This window comes from Macrotis lagotis, chromosome 3, assembly GCF_037893015.1.
Source record: "Macrotis lagotis isolate mMagLag1 chromosome 3, bilby.v1.9.chrom.fasta, whole genome shotgun sequence".
Classification (NCBI taxonomy): domain Eukaryota; kingdom Metazoa; phylum Chordata; class Mammalia; order Peramelemorphia; family Peramelidae; genus Macrotis; species Macrotis lagotis.
In genome coordinates, this window is record NC_133660.1 from 158,566,857 (window position 1) to 158,579,279 (window position 12,423).

At 32.4% G+C, this 12,423-nt stretch overlaps 1 pseudogene; it reads right to left on the reverse strand.

Moving 5' to 3' along the window:
• Positions 1 to 10,254: 10,254 nt before the first annotated feature.
• LOC141516289 (non-histone chromosomal protein HMG-14 pseudogene) lies at positions 10,255 to 10,564 on the reverse strand (annotated as a pseudogene).
• Positions 10,565 to 12,423: the final 1,859 nt, after the last annotated feature.

Sequence of the window (12,423 nt, forward strand, 5' to 3'; positions counted from 1 at the left end):
GACAACCTAAAGATTTAGTTTCCAAAAAAGCATTGTCAAAGTAGCTTAAAAATGTTTCAAAAATAAAGCTTGATTGCTATCCAGGTTTAAATATATATGCTTCTGATATAAATAGGTCATTCTACTATATTCAAGGAATATGCCAATACACCTGTAAGGATATCATAAACATATTAAATAAATTACCTAGACTTTGTTAGTCAAGTATTATTTATGCAGAAGAATATATTCCTACCCTTAAATAAAAGGATTTTTTTTATCCGAATTGTTGGAAAAATTAGGGAGATAGTAACTTCATCCAAATTTGTTGAACTTAAATTTACTGTTGCATGATATCTAATAATTATCCATAATACTAACTAAGATGTGATATTTCAATGCTTACTGTTCCCATTGTTTGCCTATCTCCAAAACATTAATACTAATGTATGATACCAGTTAGTTGTACAACTACTTGAATATCTACAATGGTACTGACCTAGACAGTAGATCTTTAAAGGCAAAAATAAGGTAGAAGTTGCTTTGAAATTCTTTCTAGTCTAGTAGGATAGGAAGATAGATAAAACGATGATACATAGATAAATTCAAACAGGTTACTAGAAATTCTTGAAGGTGACTTCCAGCTCAAAATTTATGATGCTATTTCCTATGATAATCACACAGAAAATCATTTCAAGAAGTAAGTGACTAGTCACTTAGTTTGTAAAATCTGGGACAAGATTGATCTCAGGTCTTACAGATTCCAGGTTCAGCATTCTATCCAATGTACCCCTTTTTGTCAAAAGAGAATGGGTGGGGCAGAGAGGTGATACAGTGGATAGTGCACAGGTCCTGGAGTCTGGATGACCTGAGTTCAAATGTGAACCACACACATTAGCTGTGTTACCTTGGGCAAGTCACAACCCCACTGCCTTTCAAAAACTGAGAGAGAGGGCACTAACTAAGGGGAAGCTGTATTACTTGTATGATGCAAAATCTATGAATGGAATTCTTTACTGAAAACAATAACAACATTCTACAACTATGCTGTTGTTATAACAAATCATCTTGAAAATATTACTTTTAGTAAACATTCTATTTTAGATATATTTTATGTGTAGATTTTAAAATTTTGCATTTCTTACAGTTATTTAAAAGTTCTTTGAATTTTGTGAATAATAGGACTTTATTGAATGATGTTTTCTTTTTGATTTTCACCCTTTCAAAATTATTATAATGCCTTATTCAAGAAAATACATTAAAGATTTATACATTATAATTAAAGTAGTGTAAAAAGGGAAAGAACTCTCCAACAAGAAGTGTGTCCCTTTATTCTGGCTATCACTTTTGACTTCTATCACTTTAATCTCCATTACCACTTTTTCTTTTCTCCAATGTGACTTTTATTTTTTTTTAACACTCTAAACAGTAAGTGAAGTGTAGTAAGTAGGAAAAAAGGGACTAGAATTAAAAGAGATGAATTTGAGATTAGGACCAATTTTATACTAGTTTTGTGACTGTGCTAATTATTTAAAATGTGTTCTTAATTATAAAATGTCATCTTATATAGAAATGAAGGAATCAAAACAAATAATGTCTATCTAACTCTAATTCCCAAAATCCAATTGTAGTCTTGCACAAGCAGTTATAGAAACAACTAAAATATCTCAAAATAATTGTATGTCATATTTCAGGCATACTGAAATAAATAGATGTCAGACTTTCCTTGAATTAAGTTTCCCTTTCTCACTAAAAATTCATAAATAAAATTCACAGAATTTTACGGTTATATGGATTAAAAGAGAACATCTACACCAATGTTCTCATTTTAGAGATGAGTCCAAAGAAGAATTTATTTTTTAAATGATCAGATCTTTTCCCAATGGATATCAGGTCCACTTTTCTTTCTTTTTCTAATTATGCCCTTTTTCAGTTACGTCCTTCACTAAGAATAATTATAGTATATTTGTATCTTTATATTGTATCTATAGTATTCATAAACACATTTGCATGTCATTCTTGCATGTTATTCTTGAATTTTACCACTTTCTTTCTTTCTTCAGTTACATTATTAGACTGTCACTATTATATTTTGACACTGATACCTTTCCTTAGAGTAAGATCCAACACCAGTTTGAAATCATTTATTATGGAGGAGGCATTTTAACACAAACCTAATAATTAATAAGTTGAATAAATAAATAAACATTAGGAACTTCCTGCTCTTGTTAAGTATTACTACTACAGAAAAAAAGTATCTTTAAAGATCTATCATTTTGAGTACATTTTATGATTTTTTGATATGCTGCAAATTCCTACTGAGAAGCACCCTGGTAAGGCCTACTAGTCTAAAAAATGTTCTGGCAACAAAAGAGATACATGAAAAGGTAAAGAAAAAAACTGCTATCCAATAAGACAAAACTGAAAGTATCCCCTCCTGGGAGAAAGATTCTCATAACTCTTGAGAATTGTACTCTGTTAGAGAGAATATACCTAGCCATAAGCAATGGACACTCATGACTTTTCTGTGACTCAGAATGATTTAAAAACAATACCTCCTTAAAAAAGGGTGACAGTAAGGAAACGGGAGGATGGAAGAGATTGAATGGAGTAAATCTCATTGCATGAAGAGGTTTGAAAGACTTATTGTAATAGAGGGGAAGAAGGAAGGCACTGAGAACCACATGAATCTTCCTCTCATCAAACTCAGCTTAAAGTTAACTTACACAAACACTTAGTTAAGAAATTTACCTTACTTTTAAAGTATTAAAAGGGGAAAGGAGAAGGAAGGGGACAGGGAGGGGGGCTAAAAAGGGGGAAATGATAAAGGAAAGGAAGGAAGAAGGAGAAAAGGGAAAGGGGAAAGAAAGGGAGGGGGGTTGATATAGGAGGGCAAACACACTGAAGGGTATGGTATTCAAAAACAAAATACTAGGGAATATGGATAAAGGGAAAAAAGGGGAAAAATACAAACAGAGGGAAAATAGTATGGAGGGAAATAAAGAGTTAATAATTATAACTTTGCCTGTTAATGGGATGAACTCTCCCTTAAAATGTAAGAGAATAGCAGAGTTTATTAAAAACCAAAATCTTATAATATGTTGTTTACAAAAAACTCATTTGAAGCAGAGAGATACATATAGAGTTAAGGTAAAAAGTTGGAGCAAAATATATTTTGTTTCAGCAAAAGTGAAAAAAGTAGGGGTAGCAATTCTTATCTCAGATAAAGCAGCTGGAAAAAACAGATAGTGTTAAAAGAGATAAGTAGTAAAACTATATCCTCCTAAAATGTACCATAGACAATCCAGATTCTTAGAGGAGAAATTGAAAATTGAAAGAGCTACAGGAAGACATCAACAGCAAAACTCTACTAGTGAGAGAACACACCCTCCTCTTAGATTTAGATAAATCTAACTATAAAATAAACAAGAAGGAAGTTAAGGAGATAAAGAGATTGTTAGAAAACCTAGATATGATAGACTTATGGAGGAAATTGAATGGAGATAAAAAAGAAATATATTTTGTTTTCTTCAGTATATGACACTTACACAATAATTGACCATTTACTAGGGAATAAAAACTTAATGATCAACTGCAGAAATAGTGAATAAATCCTTATCAGATCATAATGCAATAAAAATCATATGCAATACTGGACTAGAGAGATACAGACCAAAAACTGATTGGAAACTAAATAACTTCATTTTAGAAAATTAGTATATCCAACAATAAATTATAGAAAGACTTAATTATTTCATCCTAGATAATGATAATAATGAAACAACATATCAAAACCTATGGGATTCTCTCTATATGATATATAATATATAATATATCCTCTGAATGCTTACATGAATAATTAGTGAAGGAGGTAATCAATGAACTAAATATGAAACTAAAATAATTAGAGAAAGAACAAATTAAACCCCCCAAATAAATACCAAATTAGAAATTCTAAAAATTAAAAGAGCAATTAATATAATTGGAAACAAAATTATTGAACTAATAATATCAAGGGTTAGTTTTAAATAAAATTGATAAATAAAATTCAAATAAAATTGATAAACTTCTGGGCAATTTGATTAAAAAAAGAAAGAAAACCAAATTGCTAGTATCATAAATGAAAAAGGTGTACTCACCACCAATGAGATGGAAATTATAGTAACAATTCAGAATTCTTTTGCCCAACTCTATGCCAATAAATATAACAATCTAAGTGAATTGGATGAATATTTACAAAAATATAAGTTGGCCAGGTTAAATGAAGAGGAAATTAAAAACCTAAACAACCCTATCTCAGAAAAAGAAATTCAACAAGCCATTATTGAACTCCCTACAAATAAAGCTCCAGGGCCAGATGGATTCATACATGAAATCTTCCAAACATTTAAGGAACAATTGGTTCAATTCTATATAAACTCTTTGTAAAAATATCTGAATTTGGCACTCTGCCTAACTCTTTCTATGACACCAATATGGTGCTGCTATCTAAACCAGGAAGAGTTAAAACAGAGAAAGAAAATTAAAGACCTATCTCCCTAATGAATATAGATGCCAAAATCTTAAATAAAATCTTAGCAAATCAATTACAAGTCATCACTAGGATAATACACTATGACAAAGTAGGATATATTCCAGCAATGCAGGGTTGTTTCACTATTAGGAAAGCTGTTAGTATAATTAATTATATCAATAACAAACCTATCATAAATTATATGATTACATCAATAGATGTTGAAAATACTTCTGACAAAATACTTCATCCATTCCCACTAAAAACACTAGACAGTATAGGAATAAATGGTTTCTTCCTTAGAATAATAAGCAGTATCTATCTGAAATCATCAACAAACGTTATATGCAATGGGGATAGGCTTGAGCCATTGTCAATAAAATCAGGGGTGAATCAAGGATGCCCATTATCACCACTGCAATTCAATATTATATTAGAAATGTTAGCCTCAGCAATAAGAGAAGAAAAAGAAATTGGAGAATTGGAAAGGAAGAGACAAAACACTCAATCTTTGCAGATGTTCTGATGGTATACCAAGAGAATAAGAAAACATCATCTAAAAAACTACCAGAAATAATTAGCAACTTTAGCAATGTCACAGGATATGAAATAAACCCTCATAAATCCATGACATTTCTATATATGAATAGCAAGATACAGCAGAAAGAGTTAGAAAGAGAAATCCCATTCAAGATAACCTCTGAAACTATAAAATACCTGGGAGACTATCTGCCAAGGCAGAGTCAAAAACTAGTTGAAAGCAATTACAAAACACTTCTCACTCAAATTTACAATTACAAAACACTTCTCACTCAGATTTAAAGGAGTTGGAAAACATCACCTGCTCATGGATAGGTAGAGCTAACATAATAAAAAATAACAATTCTATCAAAACTAAATTACCTGTTTAGTGCCCTACCAAGCAAAATTCCAAAAAATTGCTTTAATGAGTTAGAAAAAGTTGTAAGTAAATTCATATGGAGAAATAAAAAGTCAAGAATTTCCAGGTATTCAATGAAAAAAAAGTGCAAAGGAAGGTACCTTAGCCTTACCAGATCTAAAATTATATTATAAAGCATCAGTCATCACAACTGTCTGGTATTGGCTAGAAAATAGAGTGCTGGATCGGTGGAATATATCAGGTGCAATGACATGAAATGATTATAGTAATCTGCTGCTTGATAAACCCAAAGATTTCAGCTGTTGAAATAAAAACTATCTTCCATAAAAACTGTGGGGAAAATTGGAACTTAGATTAGACCAACACCTCACACCCTATACCAAGATAAGATCAAAATAGATACAGGATTTAGACATAAAAAAAACATTATTATATGCAAAGTTGAAGATTAAGTAGTAGTTTACCTGTTAGGTCTTTGGAAAGGGAAGCAGTTTATGACCAAGGAAGAGATGGAGAACATCATTAAAAAAAACAACTAGATAATTTTGATTACCTTAAATTAAAAAGCTTTTGCACAGATAAAACCATTGTAACCAAGATCAAAAGAAATGTAGCAAATTGGGACACAATTTTTACAACTAGTACTTCTGAAAAAGAATTCATTTCTAAAATATACAGAGAACTGAGTCAAATTTTGAAAAAAAAATGCCATTCCCCAAATGACAAATGGTCAAAGGATATGCAAAGGTAATTTACAGATGAGGAAACTAAAGAAATCCATAGTCATATGAAAAATTACTCTAAATCATTAATTATTAAAGAAATGCAAATTAAAGCATCTTTGAGATACTACCTCATACCTGTCAGACTGGCCAATATGACCAGAAAGGAAAATGATCAATGTTGGAAGGGATGTGTGAAATCTGAGACACTAATACATTGTTGGTGGAGCTGTGAATTCATCCAACCTTTCTGGAGAGAAATGTGGAATTATGTCCAAAGGGCAATCAAAATGTACATACCCTTTGATCCAGCAATACCACCACTGGGTCTATACCCTGAAGAGATTATGAAAATGGTAACAGCATTACTTATACAAAAATATTCATAGCAGACCTGATTGTAGTGGCAAAGAATTGGAAATTAAGTAAATTTCCTTCAATTGGGGAATGGCTTAACAAACTGTTTATATATATATATATATATATATATATATATATATATATATATATATATGTATTGCTGAACGTGATGAGCAGAATCAGAAAAATATTGTACACTCTAACAGCAAGATGGGGGTGGTGATCAACCTTAAGGGCCTTCTTATTCCTTCAGTGCAACAACCAAGGACAATTTGGGGCTATCTGTGATGAAGAATACCATCTGTATCCAGAGAATGAATTGTGGAGTTTGAACAAAGACCAAAGACTATTACCTTCAAATTAGGAAAAAAAAGTTATCTTATTATGTAATTTTGCAATCTCTTATACTTTATTTTTCTTCCTTCATGATATGATTTCTCTCTTATTATATTCAACTGAGATCAATGTATACCATGGAAACAATCTAAAGACTAACAGACTGCCTTCTGTGTGGGGGTGGGGGTAGAGAAGCAAGAATGGGGGAAAATTGTAAAACTCAAAATTAATAAAATATTTCTAAAAATTAAAAAAATTAAAAACAAGAAAAAAAGAAAAGTGGGTGGAGGAAAAATTAGAATGGTAATGGTGTCAAAGCCCACAAATTCAGAAGCAGACGCAAGAGGAGAATTGAAGAGAAGAAGGACTGAAGGGAAATTATGACAGGAGGAAAATTAATTGTCATTGGGAGGAAATTAAAAATTGGTATAAGCCTATCAACTCTGTTCCTCTTGGCAGCTCATCAACTTCTGCAAACATCTCCAGGTGACACGTCTTGTTGATTCTATTGCAATACCTTTTCATATGAACACATTCTTTTCCTGCTCCTTACCCTCTACTCCTACCCAAACCCTCTGACAACACAAAGCTTTTCAAATCTTGAATTTTGGAAGATATTTGATTCAGACTCTCATTAGCAGAGTGACATTAAGAAAGCCTCCATTTCCTGAACTGTAAAATGATGCTCTGATGTCCTTTGCAATAACACTAAGATCCTCTCTATAACCTAAGAAAATGCATTTAGACAAGAGATGATGAAACATGGGGAGGTGATGAATTTAGGAAGTGGAATGAACCATATATATTTTATGTCTAGAAAGTAGGGAAATTTTTTTTATTTGACTATGCATATTTGTGATAAGAGATTTGCTCTTATTTGTAATAGAGTGGATGTAGGAAAGAAAATGTAACAAAGAAAAAGAAAATTAAAATTAATGGAAATACAATTGCCAAAAAATATTAATTTTTAATAGAGATTTGGGGAGATAATACATGTATGGAATGCCACATGAACATTCAGTTTAAGTCACTGCATCATAAATTTTATTTAACTTTTATAAGAGAGATTTCATGAATTGGAATTCTATGCACATTATAAAACAAAATGTTCCAATGACAATGAAAGCATAAAATAAAAGATTTTAATCTGACAGTTAAGATATTCTACATTTTGACATTTTAATTTGCTTTTCTGACCTTTAATAGTGGTCTCCATTATGTATTTCAGGTTCTAACAAAACTGCAACTGTTCTAGTACAAGACACAATATCCCCTCTTAGTGCTGAAGATATACAGTCTTTGTCACAATCTCTCTCTGATATATCATTCTAGCTTTACTGCATACTTTTTCCTTCCATATATATGACAAAGCAATCGAACTAGATTTCCTAAATCATTTCTTTTGCTCCATTTCTTACTTCTTTACTTTTGCCATGGTTGCCCACCATTCCTGAAATTTGATATCTCCTCAAGTTCATTTCTCAGACTCTGACTTCTCTTGAACTGCCTGTCTGATAATACAACTTCCATTCATTTTCTGTAAATCCATTTTGCATACACATACATTGTGTCTCTCTTACATACTTTAAGCTTCTTGAGGACAGGGACACTTTATGCCATTGTCCTCATTTCCCCAGGAACTAGCACTATATCTGACATAGAGTAGGCATTGACTAAAGGCTTTATTAGTTGATTGAGTTCTGTCTCTTGAAATCCATATATTTCTTGTTTGTTTGTTTGTTTTTTTTAGTTTTTACACAGCAGTGGAGTTAAGTGACTTGCCCAAGGACATAGGGCTAGGTAATTATTTTGTGTCTAAGACTGGATTTGAATTCAGGTCCTCCTGACTGCAGGGCCAGTACTCTATCCACTGCACCACTTTGATGCCTGAAATCCATATATTTCAAAAAAAAAAAAAGGTTCACTTTTAGTACCCTAATCTAAGGTGTCTTCCCTTCGTCCTCTTCAGTGATTTTTCTCTCCTCATTTATTCCTAGTTCACTTTATTTGCATTCTCCCTTCCATATATTCCCCACTTTACTTTATATTCACCGTTTTATCTTGAAGTACCCTCTCTTCTCAAAACAATAGAAATTTCCTGGAATTTTCATTTCTGTTTTTGCCTCGTTATCTAGTATAGAGTCTCATCATTCTAAGTACTTAATAAATGCCTGTTTAAATTGAATGCAGTCACTATAGATGTGTTTGTTCTTTGCCAGATGTTAACCATTTGAAGAAGCTTAATCTTAATACATATAATGGAAAAATACAGGGATCATAGAATCTCTACATTGCAGTTACAATAGATGTTTTAATTCTCTTGTCTAAACTTTAACTAAAGCATTAACCACCTCTATTCCATCTCCAGTAAATAATCGTTTGGCTTTTACTTTTATGACTCTTTTTTTTCTTTTGTAATCAAGATTTTATTAGTTCATTTGGTCATCAGTACATAGACACTATGAATAAATTGTACATTTAAAAATGCTAGAAAAGTCTAAAAGTTATGTAGTTGTAATCTTTTTCTAAACTGTTATTACAGTGACTTTTCTTACTTTGTTTGGAGGCAATTCTCCCTAAAAAGAAGTCATCAAATACCAGTATCCTGAATATAGATAAGGTGTTTGATCTTTTACAAAGCAAGTTTCCACCAATTCTGTATTTAATAAAACTACACTCATTATAAACATTTTCCAGTCTTTCACAGTTCATTAACAAAGTTTCCAGAAAAAAATTGTACCACTATTACCAAAGATGACAATGTCACTGATAGCACACAATTTTGAAAGGGAGATCCAACACCAGAAAGCCATTTTATTTAGGAAACAATTGTACTGAAAGACAAGATGGATACAGATTAATCAAAATAAGATCTTTAAAATTCATGGTCACAACTCCAAATTACTATCTCTGCTTCATTTAATTTGATGTAAGGACTGCCTATGGAATGTTAAGTCTATGCACAAGACATGAAACACCTTCCTAATCAACAGACTATTAATTTCTGGTTGTATTGAAACAAAGAAACAAAAAACCAAACTGACAATCAGCACATGATCTCACTTTTTTAAATAGGACTCTAAATAAAGCCACTTTAGATTGGCTTCACTGATTTAAATTTTTTTTTTTTTGCAAGGAAAAACGGGGTTAAGTGGCTTACCCAAGGCCACACAGCTAGGTAATTATTAAGTGTCTGAGACCACATTTGAACCCAGGTACTCCTGACTCCAGGGCCGGTACTTTATCCACTATGCCACCTAGCCACCCCAATTTAAATGTTTTAAAAAATTAATGTGATGAGGTGGGACTTCCTCCTTCTTAAAAATGTGTTTCTAGAGAGCTAGTAAAAAACTGGCATTTACAAAATAGCTGATAAAAAATATTCCTCTAAATTGTACAAGAAGGGATGTTACAGGGACAATTGTTAAGATTTTTATAAGATGTTATTCAGATTTGGTTTCTTACTCTCCTGCTGAATCAGAGGCTGGAACCTTTTCATTTTTAGTTTCTCCATTTTTCTGCAGGCAAATCATCTTTATTCTCTTCTTGGTTGATAGCTTCTGCTTGTTTTCCTTTTGCTCCTTTTTTCCCTTTTGTGTGAACTATTTTGTCCTCAGATTTAGCCTTCCTAGCTGTCTTTTTGGGCTTTGGTTCCACCTTTGCAAGGGCTGGTTTAGCTGACAATCTAGCCGACCTCCTCTTGGGCTCCTCCCTTACATCCCCTTCTGCGTAGCTGACCTTCCTCTTGGGCATCTTGGCTGCTCTTGGGGACCAGCTCCCTCTCCCCAGGGGTGGGCGGTCACAGGGGTCTGGGGTGGCAGGCAGAGGGCCGTGGCGGCCTTTATGACTCTTAATATCAAAGGATTCACCTCCATTTGGGAGGCTCTGTATACAAAGATATACTCACCTATATATTCCGCCTATTTCAAAAACAAGACTTTTTCTATAATGGAGTGAAAATTCATCTATGATTTGTTAGAGTGAACCCAGGCCTTGCTTCCAAAAGCTGAAATCCTTGTAAGTTTAATAATCATTAGTATAGTTTTACTAAGTTCAAGCACTGAAACTGATTTTTAAACTATTTTTTTTGTCCCTGAAGTCATTGCCAAACAAGCTCTGCTTTAAGTAACCAAACCTCATAAGCATCTGCACTTAAATAAAAGTAAACATAATAAGTTGTTAAGTGAAAAAGCAAAGTATCTGAATAGTCCAAATAGATGTATAGAGGTGGCAGAAAAATCAAATAGGACCTTTTTCCCCCTTGGTTTCCTATTGATCTTAAGAAAAACCATGGTCTAGTTTCCTTATTCTCCTATCAAAAATTCTTCATCCTCCTTAACAACTAAACACCCATTCCTTCTCATTCTTCCAAATCCCAGTTTCCATAAGGAATTTTGAATGCCATGGACACAAGGATAAACAGCCACCCCATAAATGCATCCCAATCTCACATACAGCCCAATCAAGCATTAAGTCAAAAGTTCCTTTTCCTTTCTTTAAAAAAAATAATTCTTTTTTTTTTCAAATTGCACAGCATCTTCTGATTTGACTCTGTCACTAAAGTATCAGAATATGTCACCTGGATGGATGGATACTCTTCCATTGCCTATGGTAGCTCAAGGAAATATTTAGAATGCATTTCATAAAACTTACATGACTTACCAGTAGTCTTCCCTTCTTCAGTATGTCAGTCTGAAAAGAGTTCAGCAGCCAGTGGTTACATTGATCAAAAAATGTAAGAAGAATAGATTATGCATGTCATCTCCCAAAAGAGACAGGCCATACTTAGTGCCCTAAAGGAAAAAGAAGAGGATATTGAATAATTCCTTCTCTTCTTTTTCTTTTTCCCTTTCTGGTCTCTTTTTCTTTTCTCTTTCTCTTTCCTCTCTTTTTCTCTCTTCTCATTACCCCTTTCTCCCATTTAATCTTGTTTGTACATATATTAAGAACATTAGTTTGATCTCTTGAAACTCATAGATATACATTTTATTTAAGTATTCAAGACCAGATTTTTTTTTCTATTGTTTTTATGGGGAAAGGACAAAGAAGACATTGTCCACAAATTTGAATAAGAACTTACTCTGTACTTAAAGTGATTCTATGGACTTGGAAGGACACATCTGGAATTTAAGATATTCATAAGAAGGTCCTTGGGGAGATGATTTATATAGATATTTATATTTTATATTTTATAATAAATCATAAAATACATTATATTCATTGTACATATATTTATATAGATAATGTGATATGGTTACTTCATTTTGCATTTATATAATAGTCAATGTTTCTTGAATTGCTGTTTTATAAATGACAAATTCCAAGTGTGAAGAGTCCTACTGTGGATCCCAGAATAAGTAACATATTAGACAAATTTTGCAGGATGGTTAGGAAATTATTATCAGATAAATTTTGAATGAAATGAAAAGAGTATTATGATAAATGAATTTACAGTATGCCAGTTTCCCCTACCCTTTTGATTCTAGATTTATGACCACCATGTTTGGCTTTGTGAACATGAACCTGCAAGATTTATATACTCTCCTCTTGAGTGCTGGGAATTATAGTAACAGGCCAAAGATCACTGAAGTTTCTGATCCCGAATATGAATG